This window comes from Chinchilla lanigera, unplaced genomic scaffold, assembly GCF_000276665.1.
Source record: "Chinchilla lanigera isolate Chin_1 unplaced genomic scaffold, ChiLan1.0 scaffold00066, whole genome shotgun sequence".
NCBI lineage: Eukaryota > Metazoa > Chordata > Mammalia > Rodentia > Chinchillidae > Chinchilla > Chinchilla lanigera.
In genome coordinates this window covers 1,025,526-1,035,454 of record NW_004955467.1, presented here as the reverse complement: position 1 = coordinate 1,035,454, position 9,929 = coordinate 1,025,526, and the positions used below count along the sequence as shown (strand labels likewise).

At 40.5% G+C, this 9,929-nt stretch overlaps 1 protein-coding gene across 5 annotated transcripts in view; it reads right to left on the bottom strand.

The window, feature by feature from the left end:
* The window catches only part of LOC102008930 (cytospin-B), a 278,140-nt gene that overhangs the window by 267,424 nt on the left and 787 nt on the right, over nt 1-9,929 (bottom strand). The gene's annotated exons all lie outside the window — the stretch shown is intronic.

Here is a 9,929-nt window from a genome sequence, read left to right as displayed (position 1 = left end):
AAAAAAAAAAAAAAGGACTGGCTATGTATCTAAGTGCAAAGGCCTTGGGCTCAATCCCCAGTAATGGAAAAAAAGGGGACGGGGAGCTAGCCTGGATATATGAAGCCAAAATGTTAAGAATGAAATGTAGTGAACTCTGTTCCACACTCCTACAGTCTGGAAACACGGAGAGGGACGAAACACATCTACATCTAGATGCAGTCTGCAGAGTGAAACAGAAAAGATGACTTGACAATGTAAGCCCACACTCGGGTTCAGTGACCTCAAAATGCCTTGCAGACTAAAACATTTAATTAAACCATTGGCTGCAGACAGAACTCAGCTCGAGCAGTTACTGTCAGCTTAGCATTTTATATCACAGTCCTCAGCACAGAACAAAACTCAGCTCTGTGTCAAGCAGCGAGAGGGTAGCATGGAGAAGATACTGCTTCCCAGTTTACTGCAGCTGCTCTTTCCATGAACATTTTTAGGCACCAACTCTGAAGTGTGTTGTTCTGCCAAGAAGGCACAGAGTGTGTAACTAATCTGCTGCTCAGACTTCAGAACTTTCAATGGAGTGAATGATCAAATTCAGATAGGCACAGAGTACAGCAACAAAACCACCTCATACTATGACAGAACGGAAGTGATAAAACGTCACATTACCAAAGCTGCGCCAGAGACTGGAGAACAGAGACCTACATGGATTGGGAGTGGCCAGATGGTGCTGTGGAAAAGATGTAAATAAATGCAGGTTGCTGTGCTGGGTAGTGTTCATCTTGAAGGGACTAAAGACCAAGTAAGGGGAAAAAATAAGTTCATGTTTGAGTGGTTCCTCCATGCTCCGCCGATACACCTTCAAGTCTACCTACAATATCCTGTGCTTCAGCATCTTGGAAAGTCAAAAACTGGCTCTTTAACCACACTTTGTATCTGTGTTTGTTTTGTCACTCTAGAGCAATGGGGACTGAGCCCAAGGCATCTCAGGCAGGGGCTCTACTAGTAAGCTATAACACCATCCCCTAAAGTTTGCATCGCAATACTCAAAAATATTGCTCTCTCTTTAGAGAGGGCAAAAACCACTTGATAATCTGGTTGGGAAAAATCATTTCCAGGTAGTGTCCTTTTAAAAAAAAAGCTTTTCCAGAAAACAGTTAACACAGCAGCCCTGAGGCTGCTATTATTTAAAAGGCCAGGTTGACCCTTGGCTGGCATTTGGAAACTTGGGGTTTCCACTATCCTAACTAGTAACAGTGCGGCATTGTGCTGATACTATTTGCGCAAACACAGTGGTTTCTGCTGAACAGCTGCTTTCCTCCTGAGAGTCTGGAATGTGGAATGTGCTAGGCAGAGGGGGTCTACATGACCGGACCTCAGGAAAAAACCCCGAGCACTGAGTCTCCATGAGCTTCCCTGGTTGGCAACATGTGTTGTCACTGGTCACTAGGGCGGGCGGGGCATGACTTGTGTGATCTCACTGGGACAGGACTCTTGGAAGCTGGTGCCTGGTTTCCTCTGGATATGGACCCACACATCTTTCCCTTTCCAGATTTTGCTTTGTATCCTTTCACTGTAAGAAACGATGCCCCTGAGCACTACTACATGGTAAGAACCTAGGAGTCTTCTAGGGAACCACCAATCTGGAGGTTCTTTGTGACTGCTGACACAGAAGAACATTCAAGACAGACACCACATTTTCTTTATCAATCACCCGTTGGTGCGCATACAGGCTGCTTCCAGGATTTACTTATTATGAATTGTGCTGCTATACACATTGGTATATGTGTACTGCTATAGTATGATGTCTTTAGCTCTCTGGAAAAGACATCTATTAGGGGGATAGCTGAGTCATTTCTTTTTTTTTTTTTTCTTTTCTTTTTTAGAAAAACAGGGTCTCACCATGTAGTTCAGGTTGGTCTTAAACTCACTATTTAGCCCAGGTTGGCCTGGAACTCACAGTGATCCTCCTGCCTCAGTCTCCTGAGTGCTGGGATTATAGCTGTGTACCACCATGCCTGGCATATTTGTTATTTTTGATCTCTTGATGATTGCCATGCTTTCTGGTGTAAGTAGAAATCTTACTGTTGTTTTAATTTTCATTTCTCTAACGACCAGGGATACTAAGCGTTTTTCATATATTTGTTGTATCTATACATAATGGAATACTATTCAGCTATAAAAAGGGAAAATTTGAGACATTTATAGGAGACATTTATAATGGATGCACCTGGAAAATATATTATTGAGTGAAATAAATCAAACACATAAGAATAAATACCATATAGTATCTCTTGTTTGAGTAAGGCAGATACAAATAAAGAGCACAACAAAGGATGGACAGAAGGAGACAAGGGGACAGATCTCTAGCAGATGGGAAGGGGTCCAAGAGAAAGAACCTGGGAGAGAGAGGGCGGAAGGGGAAAAATAAATAGAACAACGATACGCCATGTACAGGAACCTGGTAACCTCAGTAAGTGTAAACATCATGCATCAAAACAGGTGATGAGATTAATAACACCAACAAGAACGACTAGGGAGCGAGGGGATCCCGGGGAGGTGGGGGAGCAGGAGGGAAGGGGAGAGAAAAGAAAACCAAGTTGTATTTGGTAGCTGCGCCCACTCCCCAAGGTGACTGTAAACTGCACGTACTACCAACATGTACGAATCGAAATAATAATAAATTCAAGATAAAAGACTGTATGGGAGACTGGACCAAAGCAAAGGACTAAATACATGCCTCTGCTTTCCAAATGCCTTACAATTCTATGGGATGGCAGAGCTATTTTGTTATGTTTGGACTTGCATTTTGTTTTATTTTGTTTTTTGAGACAGGGTCTCTCCCTATGTAGTGCAGTCTGGCCTTGAACTCATGGTGACCCTTCTGCCTCAGCCTCCTCAATGCTGGGATTATAGGGGTACACCACCATACCTGGCTACTCCTGACTTAAGAATCACCACATTTTTATTCCACATCACAAACTGGGAACACCAAACCATTAGAAAAGAACATACACAAAAAAACAAGTTAGTGAGACATGAGGCACTAGCCTTGGAGAGACTTGAAGGACACCACATCTATGAAAAACAAGCAGTTTCTATGTCATCAGCCCGAATATACTGTGAAATGAAAAGGGAGGATGAAGGGCAGATGTAAAATAAGGCTGTTATTTGTGCAAAAAGCAAGGACTGAAGAGCTTGATTCATACTTGCTGGTGTCTGCACGGAGACTTGGAAGGGTACAGAAGAAACGAAGACAACAGTTGCCTCCTTGTGGGGTAAGAGAGGCTGGAGGGCAGGGACGTGAAGGCAACCTTCATGTAAACACAGTATTAACACTGATCATCTTTTTTTTTTCCAGTACTGGATTAAACTCAGGGCCTTCAAACTGATCTACATTCCCCAATTGTTTTAAAATTTTTATACAGAGTCTCATTAAGTCACTCAATTGACCAGGTTGGGCTCAAACTTATGATCCTCCTGCCTTAGCCACTCAGAGTGCTAGGATAACAGGATCACCACACCTAGCTGAATACTGATTATTGTAAGGATTCAAAAATTAAAATTTAAAAAGTAGAGACCTTAAAAATTTAAGAAATGCCCAGCAGTGGTGACACATACCTGTAATCCCAGCAATTGGGAGGCTGGGTTAGGAGAACTGCCATGAGTTCAAGGCCAGCCTGTGCTATATAATGAGTTCAAGGCTAGTCTGAACTACATGATGAGACCCTGTCTCAAAAAATGAAAAAAAAAAGCAAAACAAAAATTTAAAAGATGATAATTAACATTATAAATAATAAGTGAACTGAAGGACTGACTGGGACAAGACTATACATTAGATTTGTAAACTAGAAAATCAACCCAAGGAACATCCAACCAAAAGTGTGACCCCTATACATAAAAGGACAGAACATTTGAAAAGAAAATGTTCAAGAACCATGTGTGGTGACACACACCTATAATCCCACCACTCCAGGGGCTGAGGCAGGAGGATCTCCATGAGTTGCAGACCAGCCTGGGCTACATAAGCTAGTTCAAGGCCAGTCTGTACTACATAGTGAGATTCTGTCTCAAAAAAAAAAAAAAAAGAGAAAAAAATAAATAAAATGTTCAAGAAACACAAAAGATACACCAAGAAATGTTAACACCACTTTAAGAGCGGCTCCAGAAACAGCAGGGAGGGAAAACAGGCAAAGAAGGACTGCAGACCTCCCCACTGCCAAAAAGATGTACTAGTCCTTAGAGTGGACCAGACCACCAGCGGCTGAGCAGGAAGAACAGAAAAGACACACTCCTGGACAGATGATGGTGCTGTTTGGAACACCAAAGGAAAAAAACTGGAAAAAATTTTTATTTATTCTGCATTTATTGCTTTACATCAGTAGAGTTATACAGTGAGGGCTTTTTAAAAAATACTGGCTTCTTTCCACTAGCATAACATCAATGAGACTTGTCCATGTTCTGGACTGTTGTGTGTGGCTTATTCGTCCTTATTGTCGCATATGTTCCATTGTGTATAGACAAAATGCAGAAAAAAATATCAAAGAAAATAAACCAGCTAACCACAATGGGAATAGGAATCAAATTTCACAGACTTATCGACTATATTAGATACCATCAAACAATGAAGCATTATCATTAAAATTCAGTTTTAGACAGGAATGGTGGTGTACTACTATAATTCCAGAACTTAGGAGGCTGAGGTAGGAGGATCTCCATGAGTTCAAGGCCATCCTAGACTATGTAGTAAGTTCAAGGCCAGCCTGGACTATACACAGTAGCAAGATCCTGTCTCAAAAACCCAAAAGTAAATAAATAAAATTCATAATTTTAAACTTAGAATCCTATACCCAGCCAAGAATATTTACATATGAAAGCCAAACATTTTTAAACATAAAAAGATCTGGAAAGTTTACCATTCAAAAAATTATTCAGGAAGTTTAAATCCCTAAAGACAAAATGAAACAAGGACACAGTCAAGCAAAACAAATGAGATAAAAGTATCAATGATGAACAAATAACAAAACTTAGAATTTGTCTGAACAACTGGTTGTGTATAATATAAAACCTCTAAATTTCATATGCTTTTAACAGGGGGCAGGAGCAAAATCATGTGTCTTTTTTCTTGCTTAACTCATAAAGAATGAATATATACAGATTATATTTAAACAGCAAGAGAAAAATCTTTATAGACATGTATAAAAATTAAAGGCACCAAAGGAGCTCAATTTCACTTATCACCAGGGAAATTTAGATCGAAACCACACTGTGACAGCCACCAGAGACAAAAATGGAAAACTAAAAACTACGAATGGGCAAGCATGCAGAGCAGCCGCACACTCTCGGAGTAAGCAAGCTGAGGCAAGCGCTGCGGAAAAGTCACAGTGTTGGGCTGGGGATGCACCTCAGTGGTAGGGCACGTGCCCAGCCGGTGTGAGGGCTTGGGTTGCACTGCCGGGAGGGAAGGGCAGAGACAGGTCAACAGACAGAGACAGACAGAGAGGAGAAACCTGGCAGTGTATTTTATGATCAAGCATTTCCACAGCTGGGTACATAGTCAATAGAAATTCATACATTCATTCAATAAAAGACCAATACTACACCATCTTAACAATCCAGAACGGCACACAGCCCAAATGCCAATCAAGGGAAAATGAGTATCTACATTACAGATCTATACATAATGGAACATATGCGACAATATGTTCGAATGTTCGAAGGACAAATAAGCCACACACGACAGTCCAGAACGTGGACAAGTCTCATTGATGTTATGCTAGTGGAAAGAAGTCAGCATTTTTAAAAAGCCCTCACTGTATAACTCTACTGATGTAAAGCAGCAATGCAGGTGGCACTAATCTGCTGTATTAGAAGTCAGAACTGTGGTTATCGTTGCCGACAGGCAGCATAGGGCGGACTCTAGAACACAGAAGTTCTTCCTGCTCTCACACTGGTTATGTGTGCTCAGTTTCTCAAAACTCACTGCCCTATCACATGTATAATCTATGTGCCAGCATACGCTTATGCCTCAATTAAAAGCTGCCCAAAACTTTGTGGATACCTAAATATAAGCAGAGGGCCAGGGATGTAGCTCAGCGGCACAGCGCCTGCCTGGCAAGCACAAGGTTCTAAGTTCGATTCCCAGTACCAAAAAAACAAAACAAAAAAAAAAAAACAAAAAAAACTAATCATGAGCAGAGAATAAGCGTAAGTTAAAATAATATTTTAAACTTCTATATCTGGAAAGGGATAAAATGGAACCAGAACTCAATGAATCCCACAAAAAGTAAGGAAGAGGTGGAGGCTGGCAAGAAACAAACATAAGAACAGCAAACATAAAATAATATAATAGGAACAAGCCCAAAGTATCAATAAATCAGAACAAATGTAACTGGGTTAAAGCTAACTACGCAAAGGCCCACTAGGGTGAGCGCCACCAGAGACAGTACACGTCAGCCAGGGCGTACAAAGACCGCGCCGCATGCACTGCTGGAGGGAGTGCAGAGGGGACCACCTCTGGGGAAGACAGGGTGCTGGGCCTTCAAAATCTTAAAAGTGGAGTTAGCTTTATGATCTAGTAATCCTACTTCTGTATTCAATTTCCAAAAGAATTAAAAGCAGGTTCAAGAGATACTTGTAAATCCACAGTAATAGCAGCATTATTTACAACAGCTAAAATGTGAAAGCAACACAAGTGTCCAAGGACAGATGAACGGATAAGCAATGTGTATACACATAGAGTGCAATATTATTTAGCCTTTAAAAGGAAGAAAATTGACAGCAGGCACGTTGATGGATGCCAATAATCCCCGGTACTTGGGAGGCCAAGGGAGGAGGATCAAAAGTTTGAGGCCAGCCTAGGCAACTTAGCAAGACCGTGTCTCAAAATAAAAAATAAAAAGGACTGGTGCTACAGGTCAGCGGTCGAGTGCCAGGACAGAGAGAGAGGGAGACAGGGAGGAAGGGAAGGAGAGACAGAAAGGGGAGGGAGGGAAGAAAGGAGGAAAAGGGAAAGGAAAACGTTCTGACTCATGGTACAACTTGGACGAACTTTGAAGACATTGTGTAAATTAAACAAGCTAGTCGTAAAACGACAAGTGCTGTACTGTATGAGATTCTACAGGAGGTGCTCCTCTGAGGAACCTGAAATTGACGAGGTCACCGACACAGACGGAGAAAAGGGCAGTGGCCAGGGCTGGGGGAGGAGATACCGGTACAGAGCTTCACTTTGGAAGATTAAAAAACTCCTAGAGACGATTGGGCAATAATGGGAATATATTTAACAGCAGTGAACTGCACACTTAAAAATGATTAAGACAGTAATTTTGTGTTAATAAAAGAAAATCTAGCTAGTAGCTAATCATAAGAGTAACAACTAAAACAAAAGATGGAAATTTGAAAATAAATGGAAAGATATGCCAGAAAAAAGGCCAACAAAAAGCAGCTATAGCACTGCTACACAACATCGGACAAGACGGACTTAAAAACAAAATTAAGTAAATTGATTATTTTATACCCAAAGGTACAATTCATCAAAAAGACAAGAATTATGAACTTTAAGTACTTAAAAACTTAGCTTAAAGGGGCCAGGCATAGTGGCACATGCCTGTAAGCCCAGCACTTGGGAGGCCAAGGCAGGAGAATCACAGCAAGTAGTGGTCAGCCTGGGCTACATAGTAAGTTCAAGGCCAGTATGAACCACATAGTGAGACCCTGTTTCAAAAACAAAACAAACCAAAATAAAAACAACAACAACAAAAAACCCCACATAGCTTAAAAACACAACATTAAAAAAATATATGTTTGTGTGTATATCTATAGCTGTACTCACATAAATCATAGTGGAATCTTTAACATAACTCTCAAAATCAATAGGTCAAATAGTGGAAAAACAAAATAGAAAAACAGACTACATAAATTATAATCAGTGAACTTAAGATAAATACACAACTTTGCACCAAACATATGAAGGCTGCTAGGAACAGTCCTAAAAATTGACAGTTCATTAGACTACTTACTGGCATCTGTTTTTAACCTTTTTCTTTCAGGAACGTGACAGCATAGAGCTATCAAAGGCTTCCAGCTACCGAACAGCTCTTTAAAATGCTAGAAAAATATGAAAAATGACTTGGAATTCAATGGAACGGAGAAACATGAGGAAGTCAAATAAATCCATGGCATATCCTTTAAGAATGCAGACAAAAAGGCATTTCCAGATTTATAGAAACAGACGATTTATCACCACCGAAGGAACTCAGAAGAACAAAACGGTCCAGGGAAGAGCATCTGTGATGTAAGAGGGAAGGGAGAGTGAAGGGAACGGTAAACAGGTGGCTAAATCTGATAAACAATGACCTAGAAAATAACAGCAACAGCAATGTCTAATTCAAAAGATTAAAGTAAAAATAACAGTGAAAGTTAAATGGGAGGTGACTAGAATGAAAGAATGAGAAGTCCTTGCCTTGTATAGAAAGAACCAATTCGCTAAGTGATTTAAGTTTTCAAATCAGAAGGCTACAGACCTTGAACAAAATAAATAAAGCAGAAAGGTAAATATTGAGAACAGATATTATTGATGTAGAAGAGTAAAAATCAGTATCACTAACCAATAAATCCCAAACCTGGTTCTTTGAAAGGATTAATAAAATAAACAATCCTTAAGCAAGTCTGACCAATAAAAAGAGAAAAGGGATGAAAAGCACTAATATTAAGAAAGATAACATCACAAATGCATGAATTTAGTTTCCTTCAACAAACTATGTAAGACATTGTACTACCATATGTAAAAATTCAATGTTAATGATATAAGACAATGGAAATTATCAAACTGACTTTGAAGCAATATAAAACCTGAAAAAAATTAATGATCATGGAAAAAAGCTAAAAGATAGTTAAACACTGCTATCAACTTTCTACAAACACCAGTAGGACCGGGAATATAGCTCAGTGGCACAGTGCTTGGCTGGCAACTGCAAGGTCCTGAGTTCAATTGCCGGTATCAAAAATAAAAAAATAACAATAACACCAGTAGGGCTAAGCGTTCAGCTCAGTGGCAGAGGGCCTGCCTAGCTTGGGCTGGGCCCTGGATTCAAGCCTCAGCACTGCAAAACACAAAAGAACAAACACCGGCAGTCTACAGTGAGCTAATGCCAAACTTCAAGAAACAGATTATTCTTCTGATCCAGGGCACAGCAAATGATGGGAAATTTCATAACTTATTCAGCAAGGCGCTCATAATCCTAATTATGAACTTACAAAAATAAGGGAGGGAGAAAACTATATACCAATCTCACTTATAAATATGGATACCGAAACTCTTAAGAAATCAGCTGGCACATTGAATCTATCAAACTAACCAAAAGCGCATTTTGAAGTGTCCCGGGATTATAGAGAAAAAAATCTAGTAACATAATCACTTATGTTAACAGTTTTAACAAGAAAAACTACACGGTCATGTCAATGTATGCTGTACAAAAGCATCTGGAAAAAATAAGCACTTTACACCTCTTGGTAACTAGGCACAAATAAAACTCACTTAACATGGCAGAGACGTCCTCTTTAACCTTAAAAGTCAGCAACGTGACCAGTGGACGACAAGAAATAAGAAAAACATCAGAAAGAGGCACATATTATCGCTCACAAATAGTAAAATTATCTCCCTTGTACAGACAAACCCACCGAACCATCATTCACGCTGACCCAGAGTTTAGCAGGGCAGAGGCTCAGCCTCAGATCTAGCGAATGGAACGTCCCTGTTCTGGGAGTTAACCGTGCAAAGCTGTTTTCCGCAGTGAATTATCAGGATTGACAGTCCTGGGGCCGCAACCGCTCCCCCATCGAAAACGCGCAGAGGACCTGCCGTTTGGCAGCGGATAAGCACATCTTCCAGAACCAGAGCCCGCTGACAAGCGCTGCGCAGTGCCAGTCCTCAGAAACGCCGTATCCGCGGCCGC